Genomic DNA, 19,380 nt, shown 5'->3' with positions numbered 1-19,380 from the left:
TGACCGCGAGCCCGCTATCGGCACCAGGTAGCTTGCCCGCCAGCATGGGGGAAGCTAGACGATGGTGTGGACCGGTCTCCCTGACAACTGCCACAATCCATACCACTTAAACTCGTTCAAACCTTACGGACTTGCCTATCTACGAAAGTGCCTCTGTGGCAATAGTGTTGTCGTTGCTTCGTCGTATGCGCCACCTCGGTGTTGGAGTTTCTGACTTCCATCCTATTCACAGATGAGGACACCCTCACGAGGGTAATATTAACACTCATAGCATGGTAGCAGCGAACCATCAGCAACAGTGTAGCCTCCATGTATGGGTGGATATTATTGGCGACTGCCTCGTGGGACCAGTTATCCTCCCACAACGCCTCACTGGCAAGACGTATCTAAACGTATTGTGGGTGACCCTATCTGCCCTGCTGGAAGGCGTGTCCATAGTGGTATGACGCGTAATGTGGCTAATAAATAGTGCTGCAGCTCACTGACCTCTTAAGTGTGGAGCTAACAGACTAGTGCAGGTGGAACATTCACAATTGCCAGGTATGTTGTCATGTGTACTTTCAATCATTGAAACCTACACGGTCAAAGATCTTTTTTCTTCAGCATGAAGCACATGTGCCTTTCTTGGAATACGTTTCCGGCCATATTTGTATATATGGCCTTTTATGCTCCTTATCCTCTCAGGGATCTTTTTCTGCAGTTTATTCTCATTCAGCAAAATCACCCCATACAGCCCTATCTGAAGTCAATATTCATATTTATCTACGATAACGCTGAAGCAATGAACAGAATTTATACCAGCCGTGGGATTCGAACCCAGGGTTCTTGCTTACTAGGCATATGCGCGATCCATTGCACCACACTTGCACTCCAGCTGCTAGAGCTGCACAGACTGCCCTAATATACAGGGTTATTACAAATGATTGAAGCGATTTCACAGCTCTACAATAACTTTATTATTTGAGATATTTTCACAATGCTTTGCACACACATACAAAAACTCAAAAAGTTTTTTTAGGCATTCACAAATGTTCGATATGTGCCCCTTTAGTGATTCGGCAGACATCAAGCCGATAATCAAGCTCCTTCCACACTCGGAGGCAGCAGATCCCCATCAATGAGTTCGAAAGCATCGTTGATGCGAGCTCGCAGTTCTGGCACTTTCTTGGTAGAGAAGGTTTAAACACTGTATCTTTCACATAACCCCACAGAAAGAAATCGCATGGGGTTAAGTCGGGAGAGCGTGGAGGCCATGACATGAATTGCTGATCATGATCTCCACCACGACCGATCCATCGGTTTTCCAATCTCCCGTTTAAGAAATGCCGAACATCATGATGGAAGTGCGGTGGAGCAGCATCCTGTTGAAAGATGAAGTCGGCGCTGTCGGTCTCCAGTTGTGGCATGAGCCAATTTTCCAGCATGTCCAGATACACGTGTCCTGTAACGTTTTTTTCGCAGAAGAAAAAGGGGCCGTAAACTTTAAACCGTGAGATTGCACAAAACACGTTAACTTTTGGTGAATTGCGAATTTGCTGCACGAATGCGTGAGGATTCTCTACCGCTCAGATTCGCACATTGTGTCTGTTCACTTCACCATTAAGAAAAAATATTGCTTCATCGCTGAAAACAAGTTTCGCACTGAACGCATCCTCTTCCATGAGCTGTTGCAACCGTGCCGAAATCTCAAAGCTTTTGACCTTGTCATCGGGTGTCAGGGCTTGTAGCAATTGTAAACGGTAAGGCTTCTGCTTTAGCCTTCTCCGTAAGATTTTTCAAACTGTCGGCTGTGGTACGTTTAGCTCCCTGATTGCTTTATTCGTCGACTTCCGCGGGCTACACGTGAAACTTGCCCGCACGCGTTCAACCGTTTTTTCGCTCACTGCAGGCCGACCCGTTGATTTCCCCTTACAGAGGCATCCAGAAGCTTTAAACTGCGCATACCATCGCCGAATGGAGTTAGCAGTTGGTGGATCTTTGTTGAACTTCGTCCTGAAGTGTCGTTGCACTGTTATGACTGACTGATGTGAGTGCATTTCAAGCACGACATACGCTTTCTCGGCTCCGGTCGGCATTTTGTCTCACTGCGCTCTCGAGCGCTCTGGCGGCAGAAACCTGAAGTGCGGCTTCAGCCGAACAAAACTTTATGAGTTTTTCTACGTATCTGTAGTGTGTGGTGACCATATGTCAATGAATGGAGCTACAGTGAATTTACGAAATCGCTTCAATCATTTGTAATAGCCCTGTATATCCCTCCCGAATGCACATTCCAGTTCACACTTCAGCCCATTCCTGTCCCGCTCTCTGTCTGAAATTTGTAACGGGGAAGGAAACCTACTAGGATAATACGTGTTGCTAAAGTGACTGGAGTGCAAGTGTGACGATATAGGCAGTACATCTGTCTAATACGTGGGTGACTTGATTTCGAATCCCAGCACTAGTACAAATTTTGATTCATTGCTTCAGCCTATATCATTATCGAACATAAAGATACGATTTGATAAGCCTCAGAAACATCAACTATATACGATTAATATTCGGATTCTTTACAACTCTCGTCATTAGTTTAGAGTTGCTGTACGAATAAAGTGGTTATTCAGACTACTTATGACTTTTGCTATTAACCCAGCCTTAGCAGTATGCACTAAGCCTGAGTTACGACAGAACCTTGCTCCGCTCTACAGTGATCTAACCTGCCAATAAATACTACGCATGCCAGGATGTTGGGCTCAACTTGTGTCACAACTGAAGAACGAAGGCCGGCCGAGGTGGCCGAGCGGTTCTAGGCGCTTCAGTCGGGAACCGCGCGACCGCTACGGTCGCAGGTTCGAATCAAGCCTCGGGCATGGATGCGTGTGATGTCCTTAGGTTAGTTGCGTTTAAGTAGTTCTAAGTTCTAGGGGATTTATGACCTCAGGTGCTAAGTCCCTTAGTGCTCAGAGGTTCAGATTATGATTGACAAGAAGACGTGTGAGTAGCTGAGGCGAACTATTCCTGAGCTGCTCATCGCAGAAGTACAGCCGCGAAACCAAGAAATGAGCCATGTCCATACCGTTACAACGACTATGCTTGGTAGTTCCACCGAGCGGGGTGGGGCAGTGGTTAGACACTGGACTCGCATTCGGGAGGACGACGGTTCAATCCCGCGTCCGGCCATCCTGATTTAGGTTTTCCGTGATTTCCCTAAATCGCTCCAGGCAAATGCCGGGATGGTTCCTCTGAAAGGGCACAGCCGACTTCCTTCCCCATCCTTCCCTAATCCGATGAGACCGATGACCACGCTGTCTGGTCTCCTTCCCCAAACCAACCAACCAACCAGTTCCACAGGCAAAATTACTCAAGACAATTGAAAATACAAATCACTGCATCCAATCACGTTTCTTATATTCCTCTTCCTACAACGTGTTACGGAGGATTATAGGCCTACATGTATCAACGGATGAATTTATGTACACTAGTATGGCGTGGAGGTGTTGGACGCTTGACTTTTGAGTAGCCACTGACACTCTTTATCAGTGGTCACAGGCTCATTTCGCTTCCTATTTATACGCCTTCTTTGGTTAGTAGAAACTGTTTGTGATCTAAATACCACTGGAAAAGGAGTCTATGATTATTTCAAGATATTGCTACAAGTTACCAAAAATTAGAGTGTACAATACATCCATGTATAAGGCCTGACACAAATACACCTGACGATGGAGGCATTATCCACTGAAACGCGAACGTGAAGGGCAAAGTATAATACAACAAAAGTTACTGATTACTCCGATTTGTACGCTATCTGATCAAAAGCATCCAGACACCTATTAGTGCACGTAAATATCAGGTGTGCCAGCCCTCGGCTTTGTGACGGTTTAAACCCTGCTGGGACAAATGCGATGTCTGAATGTGTGTGAAGGAATGACGGAACATTTTTCCTCATCAGCCGGAAAGAGGATAACGTAGGTCGCTAGGACCGGGAGCGAAGTCGTATTTTTAAATTATCCTAAACGTGTTCCATTGGCTTCAGGCCGGGCTCTCGATAGGTCAATCCATTATAGGAATATTACTGTCCACAAATCATTGTCTCAAAGACATTTGTATGATACGGCGTACTGTCATGCTCGTGCCATCATTGTCTCCGAAGTTCTCCAGGCTTTCGCCAAACACGAACCTTTCCATTGGGCTGCCACAGGGTATTGCTTAAGTCACCACTTCCCCAAGTCACTCGTTTCCATTCATCTATTGTCCACCACGCCAACGGCCTTGCCGCAGTGATAACACCGGTTCCCGTCAGATCACCGAATTTAAGCGCTGTTCGGCTGGACTAGCACTTGGATGGGTGTCCATCCGGTCTGCCGAGCGCTGTTGGCAAGTGGGCTGCACTCAGCCCTTCTGAGGCAAACTGTGGAGATGCTTGACTGAGAAGTAGCGGCTCCGGTCTCGTAAACTGACATTCGAAGACACTGCGTTCGCTGGACTGATCCGATCTGCTGTTATTCCTTCTCTAGTGACAACACCTTTCACACTGGCAGGTCCTCTCGTGACATCTGTCAGTTTATCCGCATCATATAAGTGTATCTGGTTACTTTTGATGAGATTGACTAGTTCAGTTCGTACTTGTAATGATCACCGTCAAATCCAACCAAAAATTTGCATTTGAAGCAAATGAATCGAGGCCCATGAACTTCGTTTTTTATTCTTTTCCTATGAAGGCAGGACGGCGCTTGTATAACTTCGTTTTCATCAGCCGAATTCCAGCAAGCTGGGAGTGGGGGAACGATAATGCAGAATCAAAAATGGCTGCTGTAAGCACGTAACTAAACTTCTGCAAGAATCTCAGAAGACAATTCCAGCAAAATATCCCAAATACAAGTGAGGAATTAAGCATTTCCTGTGTCACAACGCTTAATTCGCTGAAGTCGCTGCTAGGAGGAGTAGATTTAAAATACCTGTTTGACCGTTTAAATTGAGCTTGTCCGGGATACCCTCAAAACATTTAACCCGAAACCTGAAGTCACAGCTGCTTTCCTTGGCCTCTCTTCTCCAAATTATTCCGAGCTGTCGGTGAGTCGTTAAACGCCAAACGTCCTTCCGCTGCTGGAGGAAAATAAATCTAATCAATTACAATGCTTTATAACAAGCCATACAACGACGACATGAATAATAGATGCAATAAAAGTCATTTTTTTCCTCCAATCCTATCCCAAAAAACATGAAAGACACTTGCTTGTTTTCCAGACGATGCCATTTACATGTATATACAGTCATAAGCTTTAACGAGAGAGGACAAAGTGCGATGGATAAAATAAGTGTAAGTTGTTCCTGTGACTCGTGAAAACCCTCACGAACGTTTTTCTATTTTAAATTGTTTGTTCGCAACTATCTTAAGGGACAAGACAACCAAGTATTACCCTGAAACAACATGTAAGTCATATTTGTGAATACCTTGCCAGACACTTTGGGTTAATACTACTTAAGGATTTTTTATGTTTCTTTTCACTTACGTTTATTTAGAATCTAGAAGAGTCACATTAAGCAGTAAATATCGCGCTTAATTACAGGTATTGTACAGGGTTCGAGTATTCATTGCTATAGTCTTCATTGCTTGAATTGTATAAACTGGACAATTAATGATAATACTATACGGGTGGGTGACGTAAAACTGATGCAGAATTGACCCTTTTTACTGAACACGAGAACTAACTACTTCAGAAATTACTGGAAACTGTGATGTCGATGCACCAAGCGATTGCTGCCATATGGCTGCACGCGTACATCTTCAGCATGCTCTGACCCGAGTCCTTTCCTGTGCCATTACGTCTGAGTGAGTGAGTGGAGCAGACGTGTTCTATAACCATCTGAATGCTACACAAAATGGAGCTCACGATAAAATAACGCATTTTCATTGTCGAGTGTGATGCGAAGCACAATTCGTGGAAAACGTGTGTGAATTATGAGCACAGAAATTGAAGACTGGAAATGTTTTGACAGAACCTCCAACCTTTAGCAAAATGGAGTGAAATGAACATTTTCAGCATCTTGTGTGACGTTCGTTAAAAAGTATCAGACTTCTTGTAAATATTTTCTAGGCCAGGTTTACTTTATATTACGAGAAATACGGTGTTGAAATAAATCTGTGACAAAGTTGCAAATTTGTGTCGGATGGGGACTCAAACCTGGATTCTCCTCTTCTCTAGAATGGTTGCCTTAACCACCTCAGCACACGGGCACACTTGCCGTCCAACTCAAATTGACAACTTGTCATGCGCAAGTAATGCCCCATCCATTAGCCCCACTGCCCGTAGCATTCGCTAAAACCCGTAGGGGTTCAGAAGATACGGTACATCCGCACTGAGAAAACTGAGAGTCATCCTTGCTCAAGCTTTAGTGTGTGTGTTTGTGTGTGCGTGTTTGTGTGTGTGTGTGGGGGGGGGGGGGGGGGGGGTTGGGGGGCTGTCCGTTCTGCTGGACACGTCCAGCGCAACAGACACCACATATCTATATACAGTTTTATTTTTTTATATCCTGTATAAGTGTAATCTGTAACACACTGTATAGTATATGGTGGGGAATCTGGAGGATGGCGACACTTTTACCATTTTACCAACATTAACTCGGTGTTAGTTACTTACTGTCCTATCCTTTTTGCTTTGAATCCTACACAAGATATGGAACTTGCTTCAAAAAAGATTCATCCAATTTCACAAGATTGTTATCTTCTACTTGAATGAAGGCATAAGCTTGGGGTCCTTTTTAACTTACACATCAAAAGTTTATCGCGGCAGTAGTTGTAAACAAAAAGTGAACTGCCACCATGTAAAAATGTAGGAAACACAGTAACCACATACCATAGTCGAGCACAAGGGAGTCTCTAGAAAACTTATGTCTTTTACATTCTTTCCCAAGGAAAAACTTATAGGCCATGCTTCTTTATGGAAAAGTCGGATGCAGGAATCACATAATTGTAGATCTTACTTTTTCGTCAATTGCAGCCGGCCGCTGTGTCCGAGCGGTTCTAGGCGCTTCAGTCCGGAGCCGCGCTGCTGCGACTGTCGCAGGATCGAATCCTGCCTCGGGCATGGATTTGTGTGATGTCCTTAAGCAGTTCTAAGTCTAAGGGACTGGCGACCTCAGATGTTAAGTCCCATAGTGCTTAAAGCCATCTGAACCATTTTTTCGTCCATTGAAAAACACACGCAGAAAATTTCATTTTTCAACAGGATGGAGTATTATGGCATTGGCATTTACATATCAAGACCATTTCTTAACAACAAAATGCCTCGGTGGTAGTACGGCCATAAGGAGCATATGGGTCTTGCATAGCGCCACTGGCGTCTAAGTCTGCCTGATCTCGTGGTATGTGACATTTCTTGGTGGGTTTTGTTGAAAGACTCCGTCTGAGAGCTTCTGATTCCTATAACTTTTAGTGAACTGTGTCTTCATAGCAATAGCAGTGAAAGCACGAATTCCACACATGCTGAAAGTTATCCTTTACTTTGGCAATGATCCCCACTGAAATTATTAAATGTTTTATTAACTCGCAGGTTCACTGCAAAGATACATCTCTATACCTAGTTATCGATTGCTGCAAGCGTAAGTGTCTTTTGGATATTCTATTACCTTGGTCGGGAAGGCTCGCTGAGTCTTAAGAAGAACTATTAAGAGTTTACATTGGGTTGTGTATATAGCAGAGGAGTTAGCTGACAAGTTACTTTGGCATACTCACTTGAGTTATGGGCATTTTGACCAAAAACAATCTTTTCACAAGCTGTGTGATATGTGTTGTTTTGTTGAAAGGGAGAAAAACCCATTAAGTGGTGTGATCACGTAAACTTTGGCAGAAGCAAAGCCGTCAACAGTGTCTCACCATGTTCTATTGCTTCCATCATTCTTTCTAAGTTAGAGGAATCCGTCAAAGTTTATTCATTTTGTCCACTGCAGAGAAGCAGTAGGAGTTTTTGTACGTCGTTGTAACAGTAGAGCTGACATTAAAATATGTGTCACTCACGCCACTGAAGAGAGCCCCTAGTAAGTCTGCCTTTCTTAGTTTTGCTAAACATATTTATCTGTAATTGGTCATACTGAAAATGCCATTTCTGACAATGGCCAACAGTTTGGTTGTAAATTTGGAAACAGGCATTGTAAAGAAGAGGAAGCAAAACAATTTTCTTGTCATCATACCAGCGTCAAAACCATCAGTACAGATTATCAAAGAGCTTGTAAAGTTGTGTCATCTCTATGGTCATCACTGTCATTGATCTTCGGATCAGTGATCTGGGAACTCATTCATTCATCTTTTTTAACAAATTATAAATGAATTTCGTAATGACTCTGATTTACTACTGCCAATACTGGTATTGAACGAGCAGTTCTTACTAGACAAAAACTTGAGTGAGCTCTGCCTGCTTTATCAAGACTGGGCCACAGTAGTAGTAGTAGTAGTAGAGGGGTTTATGGGCGCACGACAGCAAGGTCTTCAGCGCCCGTTCAGTAACATAGGGAGACGGGTGTCAAGAAAAATCCCAGAACAGGAATATAAAACGGAACATAAAACACGGGTAACAATCGTTGAAAAATATGTGCTCATCCACACCGAAGCATGGGATGAATCAGGGTATCAACAGTAAAACATGGACAACACAGGAAGAAAATGGTACAGGGAGCTAAAACAATGTAGCAGATGGAAGTGGCTGGCTGACCACAAAGAAAAAAGGGGAGGAGCAGCCACTCTGCAATACACTAAAACCTCCAGCCTAAAAGTTGAGGCACAGTGACATAGTAAAGTTTGCTTTAGCATTCAGACGGCTAGTCAGACACACTAGAGGTGTGGTGAACTAAAGAGGACAGTGTGCCTGAAGCCTCAAAACCGTTTCACAAGAAGGTGTATTTAGAACAAAAAAATGCTTATTCAGGAATCTGACAAAGTGGAAGATCCTACCTAGCTTCTTCCACTTCTGAAAGATACAATTGACGAATATTACAGCACCAGCTATGCTCCTTCAGGAGTTAACTAGACAATAAATGCAGAACAAGTAAAGCCACTGCCGCCCATTTGTGATACCAGCTGCTACAGCCTGTTGTCACTAGTGGAGCGTGAGGGCTGCTGTTGGAGAAGTAAGATCCAGCACGCCTTCATAACTATACCCCTCCACATCCCCCCCCCCCCAACCCACATTCTCAGACCCATGCAGAAGTTCTCAGATGCTCACCAATGTTCTCCATACAAGACTGTATCAAGGTGTGTACATGATGCTGAACACCACCATCTCCATCGGCTGCTGAGTTCGAGTGAGGTGGAGACCACTACAGTACCAGATGAAGTATCCAGTCACTTACTAAGGACCTTGTCACCAGTAGCACCAGGTAGCTGGTTGAGAGGGGACCACATGCAGGCATCTTGGCACCTCCACACCACCTTGTGGTGACAGCCACCAATCTGTTACGCGCCATTCCGAGTTTGGGCAGGAGTGGCTTAGTCTCTCTGTTGTATACACTAGTTCAAAAATGGTTCAAATGGCTCTGAGCACTATGGGACTTAACTGCTGAGGTCATCAGTCCCCTAGAACTTAAAACTACTTAAACCTAACTAACCTAAGGACATCACACGCATCCATGCCCGAGGCAGGATTCGAACCTGCGACCGTAGCGGTCGCGCGGTTCCAGACTGTAGCACCTAGAACCGCTCGGCCACTATGGCCGGCTATACACTACTTCCTGAGGGCTAGAAACATCCCTGCTAACTGCCCATTGCAGACACAAGCCTTCACTTTCAGCCATGCTGGACGTTACGTTTGAGTACTGTCAAACACTGTGTGGTATGCAACAATCACAACTTAGAAAAGCTATTATGAACAGTATCCGACTCACTTCACCCACTTTGTCTACTAGTGGGCGAATCCTCCGCTACCCTTGGGTCACATTCCATACCCAACAAATGTTTTTCTTTTTCTAAAGGTAACAGAGAATCACTCTTATTATACTAACAGAAAATTTAAAACGTAATGGCACTCCATGGTCCATGTGTAGTCATTTTCTTTAACACATTACTTAATACTTCCACATGATGTTATGTCAAAACGAGAGGTGGAGAAGGTCATGGTAAGGCTGTCATGAGGGCACACAAGAGAATGGCCATTATTATCAGCTGATTAACTGTCCACGCCATATTATGTACATTCCTGCTGGAGGAGCTGCTGTCACATAACACAACCCAGCAGAATGGCATTCTTTGGAAACAATCTGGAGACACTTTCCAGCCAGTGCATGGTGCTAGCTGATCATGAGGCTGAGCAGACTGTTATAAGAAGGGTGGAGCCAATGAGTCCATCCTTCGCAGCATAAAATTTACCACCTAGGAGATGTCGTATTGGATTGCCACCACAGCTATGACACAATATACCCATTATAGCGCAAACACTCTTCAGTCAAGTGCGATGCAATCACTGTGTACCCTCCACAATCAAATGAAATGACTCAGTACATTCTGAGATCACATACCGTCCAAAAAATCACTAGAAAGCCCCATTCATTTGACAGTGCTACTCAGCCAAAAACGGTTACCCCCCTCTCTCAACCTTCACAACCTACTAAGCATTCTATGTACTACTAACTCAGAAAATTTAAAGAAAATGTGCTGTTGGCAGCATGTAGTTCATCAAAGCAAGACCTTCCTCCTGAACTGATTCAATTAATCAGCATCTCTTTTATGGTCATTTCCGTAGTGATTTTCTTTATTACCTAATGTGTCAAGAGTCTACTTTAGCTCCATTTTTGTATTTCTATGTTTCGTCTTTAAAACGTCTATAAATTTGAATGTCTTCATTATAACAGTTGCGTTAAATGCCAATATTGTGGCATTATTAGATTCTATCTTTATTCTCGTATTAAGTATCTGAACACATGATCATTTTACTGATATGGTATTTTAGAGATTATTCAGCCACTAATCGTTTTATGCTCTATTTTCTTGATTAAATGCCATGCTCATCATTGTATTTATTCACGTTTAATGTGTCTGAACCTGTCCTACACCCTGAGGTGACAAAAGTCATGGAATACCTCATAATATCGTTTCGGACCTCCTTTCCCCTGGCATAGAGCAGCAAATAGGCGTGGGATGGACTTAACAAGTCGCGGAAAATCCCCTGCAGAAATACTAAGCCATACTGACTCTATAGCCGTCCATAATTGCCAAAGTGTTGCCGGTGCATGATGTTGTGCATAAGTGCAGAAGTGCCAACACCGTGTTGCTAAAAGAGGCCGATATGCACGCTTTTAAGCTCACGCAGATTGGCGTGAGGTCTGGAACAGTTAAGGGAACTAATAGTAGCAGATAAAGTACGTAGTTGATGTAATACTTAACTTTAATCCATAATTGGAGAACATCACTCTTGACGGTACATGTTTTATAATTTCAATATTAACTGGTAATGGCGCCTTGCTAGGTCGTAGCAAATGACGTAGCTGAAGGCTATGCTAACTATCGTCTCGGCAAATGAGAGCGTATTTGTCAGTGAACCATTGCTATGAACGTCGGCTGTACAACTGGGGCGAGTGCTCGGAAGTCTCTCTAGACCTGCCGTGTGGTGGCGCTCGGTCTGCAACCACTGACAGTGGCGACACGCGGGTCCGACGTATACTAATGGACCGCGGCCGATTTAAAAGCTACCACCTAGCAAGTGTGGTGTCTGGCGGTGACACCACACTAACCTCTCGATTACGTCCCACAAATGTTCGATGACGTTCATGATGGGCGACGTGGTTTTTCAAATCATTCGCTCAAATTGTCCAGACTTTTCTTCAAACCAATCGCAAAAAACTGTGGCCTGGTGGCATGACAATATTGTTTGAGAAGATCATGAATGGCTACAAACGGTATCCAAGTAGCCGAACATGGGCATTTTTAGTCAATGACGGGTTCAACTGCACCAGAGGACCAAGTCCCTTCCGTGTAAACACAGCCCACACCATTATGGAGCCACCACCAGCTCGCGCAGTGCCTTGTAGACAACTTGGACCCATAGCTTCGTGGTGTCTGCAGCACACTCGAACCCTACCATCAGCTCTTACTAACTGAAACTGGATCTCATCTGAGCAGCTCACTTTTTTCCAGTCAGTATGGTCACGAGCCCAGGAGAGGCGTTGCAGGCGATGTCGTGCTGTTAGCAAAGGCACTCGCGTCAGTCGTCTGCTGTCATAGCCCATTAACACCAAATTTCGCCACACAGTCCTAACGGATATGTTCGTCGTACGCCCTACGTTGGTTCCTGCGGTTATATCTCGCAGTGTTGCTTGTCTGTTATCACTGACAACTCTACGAAAATGGGCGCTTCAGTCCGCAACCGCGCGACGGCTGCGGTCGCAGGTTTGAATCCTGCCTCGGGCATGGTTGCGTGTGATGTCCTTAGGTTAGTTAGGTTTACGTAGTTCTAAGTCTAGGGGGCTGATGACCTCATATGTTAACTCCCATAGTGCTTAGAGCCATTTTTTAAAGTAAAGAAGTTAACTGAAAGAAATACGCAATGAGACGAACAGATATGACACTTTTGTTCAAAGGCAGTAATTTTGCTGAAGTCCCCGCGATTTCTGTGACTCCCCTGGACATTACAAAACGTGGAACATCTTAATAAGGTGTGAATGCATCCCTGACAGTAATGTGAGCTGCAGCGTGCTCACATGCTGGTCACAAGTTTGGTACGGAATTCTTGTGGTAGGGCATTCCATTGCTCCACGACATGTTCGACAGTATTCCTGGGTGCATTACTTGTTCGCCCTCTCACCATATGAGGACACGTCCGCCATTGTCGACCATGATCGCTTTGGTAGTCCAAGTGTTACGATGGAAGGAGGCAAAATGTTACATGGGTATACTGACATCCTAATTTTTGAACACGGTACGCTAGCCAGTCAACGCAACTGTGATATTCCACAACCTCCCTATCTGCCATCTTTCAAAAGTACGTTCGGCCTTAGCCTTGCCACGGATCGCCCCCCTCCCCACCCCCCGCTCCCGTTGGAGGTTCGAGTGCTCCCTCGGGCATGGGTGTGTGTGTTGTTCGTAGCGTAAGTCAGTTTTAAGTTAGATTAAGTAGTTCCTAAGCCTACGGACCGATGACCTCAGCAGATTGGCCCCACAGAAACTTACCACCTACCTGACTTTAGTTTTGTGGGTGATAGTGCGCGATCACGTTGAACGATGCAGGTAGAAGACCAGTTGGAACGAGAGGATATTCGGCAAATGGACGCCTCCTCGTTCTCCCAATTTAAATCTCATCAGGCACGTGCGAAATTTCAGCAAGTCCACGTGCATCAACGACCATCCAGCATAGATACGTTTGACATCACTCATCTACATAATATGAAACACACAAAAATAAGAACTTCAGCAGCCAAGATCGCTAATTGTAATTTTATGTATGATGACAAGTTCCAGCAAATCTAAGTTTCTATCATCTGATCTGTAAAGAACATAGATCAAAAAGCAAGCATAATTACTTCAGATATAACAGGATGAGGTACACATTTACACAACATCGATGTGTACAGCACACCTGAAGCAAATACACTTCAGTAAATCTCCGGGACGTCATTACAGGAACATGAAGGAACAGAAAAACATCAGCATGTCAGTAATACAACAGGATTTATATAAAACATTATGCCATGCTGCACCGACTGCGCAATCTTATATTCACACAACAAATGAAAGACGACTGAGAATCACAAGTCAAAAGCACAGATGTTGCGAGCTACCAGCAGGTGTCACTGCAGTAGTAAACATAACATCCAAGGAGCACACAATTTTGTATGGAATTATGTAAACCACATAATTCAAAACAGAATACAGTGGAATTAAAATATTCCTTTCCAATTCTTTTCAATTTTTTAAAGGAATTAGAGTTACAATTCTTATAACAATGTAAAGGGAAATATTGTATATCAGCTCTGCTGACCTACCGCATATACAGTCAAAACAGTGATAAAGCAAGTACAGTGAGGAAAATATATCGCCACTGAATGAGCTCACAGAAAACCACTCGAGGTTTAGGTGAAAAGAATACGGAAAAATTCTACCAAGTGCGACTGTTTTACTTCTTGTATTTGTGAGCTATGGTAACAGTGTAAGTACATCAGGCCCACTGCAGACACTGGTGCTATAAGCACTGTTGTTTACGCGATTTTCGGGTAAATTCAGATATCTGCTGCGACTAATCAGCTTCATGTAAAACAATTAACTGTTTGATTCGCCAATTATCTTACATTACTAGTAGTAAGTCTCTCCTGCTCTAGGTTACAGTCTGTAAACGTAGTAGTCAGATTGCCTCATTTTGTAAACTCAGTGTCTTAACTTTGTATATGAGATGACATATCAGTTCAGGGCGTAATTCGGACCTACTTGTGTAGGCAATCAGTTTTAGAAAACTAGAGAGGGAGGTTACATAGCCCGCAAAAGTATGGGACCAGTTCGACTATGGTCTGCATATATAACGTGTGTCAGGCGGAAGAAACATTGAATATTTATGAAAGGAAAATGAAAACTTTGATCACACACGTAAAAAGTACGCCCAGATTGTACTCGTTTTTTATGCAAGAGATATAGAAGAGAGTGCTGTACCTAGAGGTTAGTGTGCCTAGAAATATTTGTTTCCTTGTTGGTGTTTCATCTTAGTAACCGATTTTAGAATCACATAAAGGAATGTGTGCTAGAATCTATTATAAAATGTTTCTACTGTTTTTGTTGTTGTGAGACATACGGTCAACTATTGAGCAGCAGTTATATGTATTAAGACTTCTACTTATTTAAGTACTGTGTAATATATTGAAGCTATTTTGAAGTTTTGTTAATGCATCAGTTACAGAGTTTTATGGCAAGTAAAATTCAGCGTAGTTTTAAAACTAGTTACTTATTGTGTAGACAGTTAAGCCCTGCTTTATCGATCATCCACCATCTTGTACCGTGAAACGGAAGGAGGTATTCTACCACAGAACACGTGATATTTGCATTTGAACAGAGTTTTTCTAAAGTCTTAATACTTTTCCTTATCGAGAAATGGAAGTTTGTGCTAGTCGCCAAAAACTTCCATTTCAAAACGTTTTTAATTTGTAACAGTTTATGAAATACTTATGAATTTGATTTCGCTTACTGGTTATTAGTGTGTATTAGCCAAATAATGTAAATCGTAGGCCTTGCTACACTTTTAAATTCGAACAGAATATTGTTTATCCTAGATATTGTTGTTCCATGACCTTGTTGTATACCACGATAGTTTTTCACACTTGGAAAAACCTTGCTTTTCCCAAGTAATTTTGTAATTTCTGGAAAAGACTGCTATACACATAAAGTGAATGCTATTATTTCAGAATAGAATAAGGAAATTTATCGAAGTTCTATTACACGACTGCCTAGAGACGAAAGTGTGAAAAATGTTCCGTGGTACAATGTTTTTTACCCTTGCAGAATCGAGTAGTCCTTTTGAATATAATAACTTTGTAATCTTATGCATCAGTTAAAACTACCGCAGTTTTTTATTTTCATTCTTATAGAAGATATGATTTTGTGAAATCGGACGAATCTTTTCGAAACACCCTGCGCTGCGTTCTGCTGAACTATTTCACGGGGTTTCTCGAATACTGTGTTTCTAAAGCACGCTAATCTATCCCGGCAGAGGAGTATCGTGCATAAGTCAGTCAAGTTGTCAGTGGTTTCAGATCGATGATTCGTAAAACCGTCAGTCAAGTTATAACGTTTGCAAATCGATGAGTCGTAAAACTGTATCACGAGGATGGGAATTAGCACCTGCTCATGAGTTATGTAAGTACGCAACAACAACGTGCCCAAATTTAGACTTATCGCAAAAAATCTAATAGTTGAGATTCATGGTACCATATTTTTTGATCTGTACCTCACTACCAATACCTCACTATTCAAAGCAATGTTTTGTTGTTGTGTAGATCCCAAAAAATACCTTTCGGTGTCATGTTCGCATTCAGTTTTGCAGACACCGTAATCTCGGTTCTGTTTCATAGCTCAGTCCATCTTTCGGTCAACTAGAGCTGTTTCTTTCCTCGTCGGCGCAGCCAATCGCCTCAATGTGGTGGGTCCAACGCAGAAATCCGCTCGCTGTCAATTCTCCCAATTGAAATTAATAGCCAGAGTCACAGTGGCGGGTGCAACACGAAATGGCGAGCAGGAAATATCACTTGGGTTTACTCTGCCGAAAGACTGAGATGCCGTTACTCCCGCAGAATGCCAGTTTAAAATGTTGTTTCGATACTCGGCCAAAACACTGACGAACTCTCACCCTTACAGACTGCCATGTTTGTGGAGACAAAGAGCACATAAAGTATACACCTCATGAACAGTTTGTAGGACTTTATTTGTTTAGCGTGTGGCAAATGGTTCAAATGGCTCTGGGCACTATGGGACTTAACTGCTTTGGTCATCAGTCCCCTAGAACTTAGAACTACTTAAACCTAACTAACCTAAGGACAACCCACAAATCCATGCCGGAGGCAGGATTCGAACCTGTGACCGTAGTGGTCGTGCGGATCCAGACTGTAGCGCCTAGAACCGCTCGGCCACTACGGCCGGCTTAGCGTGTGGCGCTACACAAATAGTTTATACGGGTTAAACGACCAATGATAAAACACACTATAAAATACACCAACGAATGACACAGAAAAAACAGGGTAAAATGTAATAATAATAATACAGAATACAATAAGACAATAAAACAAAATATTACACAGCAGCAGATAAATTGCGTAGCTTGTATCTTCATATTCTGACATCCAGATCGTCGACAAACTCGAGACAGGAAGGTATGGCGTTGATGAAGTTAGCCAAGCAACCCTGACGGATCCTTAGTATACAGTCCTGGGGTATGTGATGGACTGTTTGAGTTGAAGCCCCACAGTCGCAGGTTGGCGTGGGCAGCTTCCCTCGGTTTTGGAGATTGTGTGCACATGTTCCATGTCGCGTTTGGAGTCTGTTAAGAGTTTTCGAAACCAGACGTGGAAGTAAAAGCCCTTAGGTTCTTCTACTGGTTGGATATGTTCATAGTTTTCGGGGAGGCACTATCACTACGGCTCTGGTGTCATTTAGTATCGCTGCTGAAGTTAGTAGCTGCCAGTTGTTGGACCACTCTCAGAGGCGGTTTCTAGAGCGAAGTCGAGTTGTTTCCATGTTGGGACATCTTCTTTGATGGAAAGCAGAGGATTACTCATACATTTTGTATATTTCTTCACCAAAGCTTCTTGTCTCCACAGGAAGCTTAGGGCAACATGGCTAAGAGTTGGAAGCCAGTACAGTGGTGGAGTCTTCAAACAGCCAGTTATAATACTCATAGATGTGTTGAACTGAGCGTCGACCTTCTTTACGTGCTTGCTGCTTAACCGCCCTGGTGTGCAGTACTCGGCTGGAGAGTACGCTAAGGCGAGTTCAGAGTTTCGTAGTAAATCCGTTGATGCTCCCAAGTTAGTGCTGCAGAACCAATGAATGAGATTGTTGCATTAACTTATTTTGTGGGATACATTTTCAAGATGTTCTGTCTAGAGAACCCCTCTCCCCCCCCCCCCCCCCCCCAACCCCAAACCCCAAGTACTTTGGATGTTGCTAATATGGGAGTTCAATGTTATTCGTATGAAACTTTAGATTTTTCCAGGAAAATTTTGTATCATGAAATGTGTAGTGGAGCGCTCAGCTTCGACATCGATGAGGAATGATGAAAACCGAACAACAGAATCTACTTTGAAGTTGACGACAGACGTTCGTTGATGTTCACGTTAGCTGATTGAGCAACCTCGGGCAACTTTGGGATGTACCCCTATTTTCATCAAAAGCATCCTGAGAACACCTGTAAGTGAATTACGGTACTTCGACTCTTATGACTGCGATCTTGAGCATAAAAATTTTGTCCTCCCTATCCCCAGCTTCCCCCACAGAACAGACATCGTACTAATACCATGTAACACGGTCTGTAGGACTGATAATGACCTCATTTCGACTAGGAAGAGAGTTTCTCCAGTTATGTCACACTCAGCTGAAACCAAAAGTTTTGACTATATCCCGTGAAGATACAGGGTGACAATTATTGAACTATTTAAAAAAACGTAAATTATTTACTACGGCGTGCACACACTTTATTCAGCATGTAAACGTCACTACAGATATTCGGGTTTAGGTTATCATATGTTCGATATGTCTGCCATCACTGGCGATGACGTGGCTCAGACGAATAGTGAAATTCGGCATGACCCGCGTAAGTGTCGGAACATCGATGGTGTCGTTGACTTCCTGAACGGCTGTTTTCGGCTCAGCAACGGGTTTGGGGGTTGTTGCTGTACACCTTGTCTTTAATTCGAAAGTAAAATTCTATGTACCGACTTGACAGAAAATCCTCGGAAGTTCTGGTCTTACGTTAAATCAGTAAGTGGCTCGAAACAACATATCCAGACACTCCGGGATGATGATGGCATTGAAACAGAGGATGACACGCGTAAAGCTGAAATACTAAACACCTTTTTCCAAAGCTGTTTCACAGAGGAAGACCGCACTGCAGTTCCTTCTCTAAATCCTCGCACAAACGAAAAAATGGCTGACATCGAAATAAGTGTCCAAGGAATAGAAAAGCAACTGGAATCACTCATCAGAGGAAAGTCCGCTGGACCTGACGGGATACCAATTCGATTCTACACAGAGTACGCGAAAGAACTTGCCCCCCTTCTAACAGCCGTGTACCGCAAGTCTCTAGAGAAACGGAAGGTTCCAAATGATTGGAAAAGAGCACAGGTAGTCCCAGTCTTCAAGAAGGGTCGTCGGGCAGATGCGCAAAACTATAGACCTATATCTCTGACGTCGATCTGTTGTAGAATTTTAGAACATGTTTTTTGCTCGAGTATCATGTCGTTTCTGGAAACCCAGAATCTACTATGTAGGAATCAACATGGATTCCGGAAACAGCGATCGTGTGAGACCCAACTCGCTTTATTTGTTCATGAGACCCAGAAAATATTAGATACAGGCTCCCAGGTAGATGCCATTTTCCTTGACTTCCGGAAGGCGTTCAATACAGTTCCGCACTGTCGCCTGATAAACAAAGTAAGAGCCTACGGAATATCAGACCAGCTGTGTGGCTGGATTGAAGAGTTTTAAGCAAACAGAACACAGCATGTTGTTCTCAATGGAGAGACGTCTACAGACGTTAAAGTAACCTCTGGCGTGCTACAGGGGAGTCTTATGGGACCATTGCTTTTTACAATATATATAAATGACCTAGTAGATAGTGTCGGAAGTTCCATGCGGCTTTTCGCGGATGATGTGTAGTATACAGAGAAGTTGCAGCATTAGAAAATTGTAGCGAAATGCAGGAAGATCTGCAGCGGATAGGCACTTGGTGC

Source organism: Schistocerca americana, chromosome 4 (genome assembly GCF_021461395.2).
Source record: "Schistocerca americana isolate TAMUIC-IGC-003095 chromosome 4, iqSchAmer2.1, whole genome shotgun sequence".
NCBI lineage: Eukaryota > Metazoa > Arthropoda > Insecta > Orthoptera > Acrididae > Schistocerca > Schistocerca americana.
Note: the sequence above shows the minus strand (reverse complement) of the source record.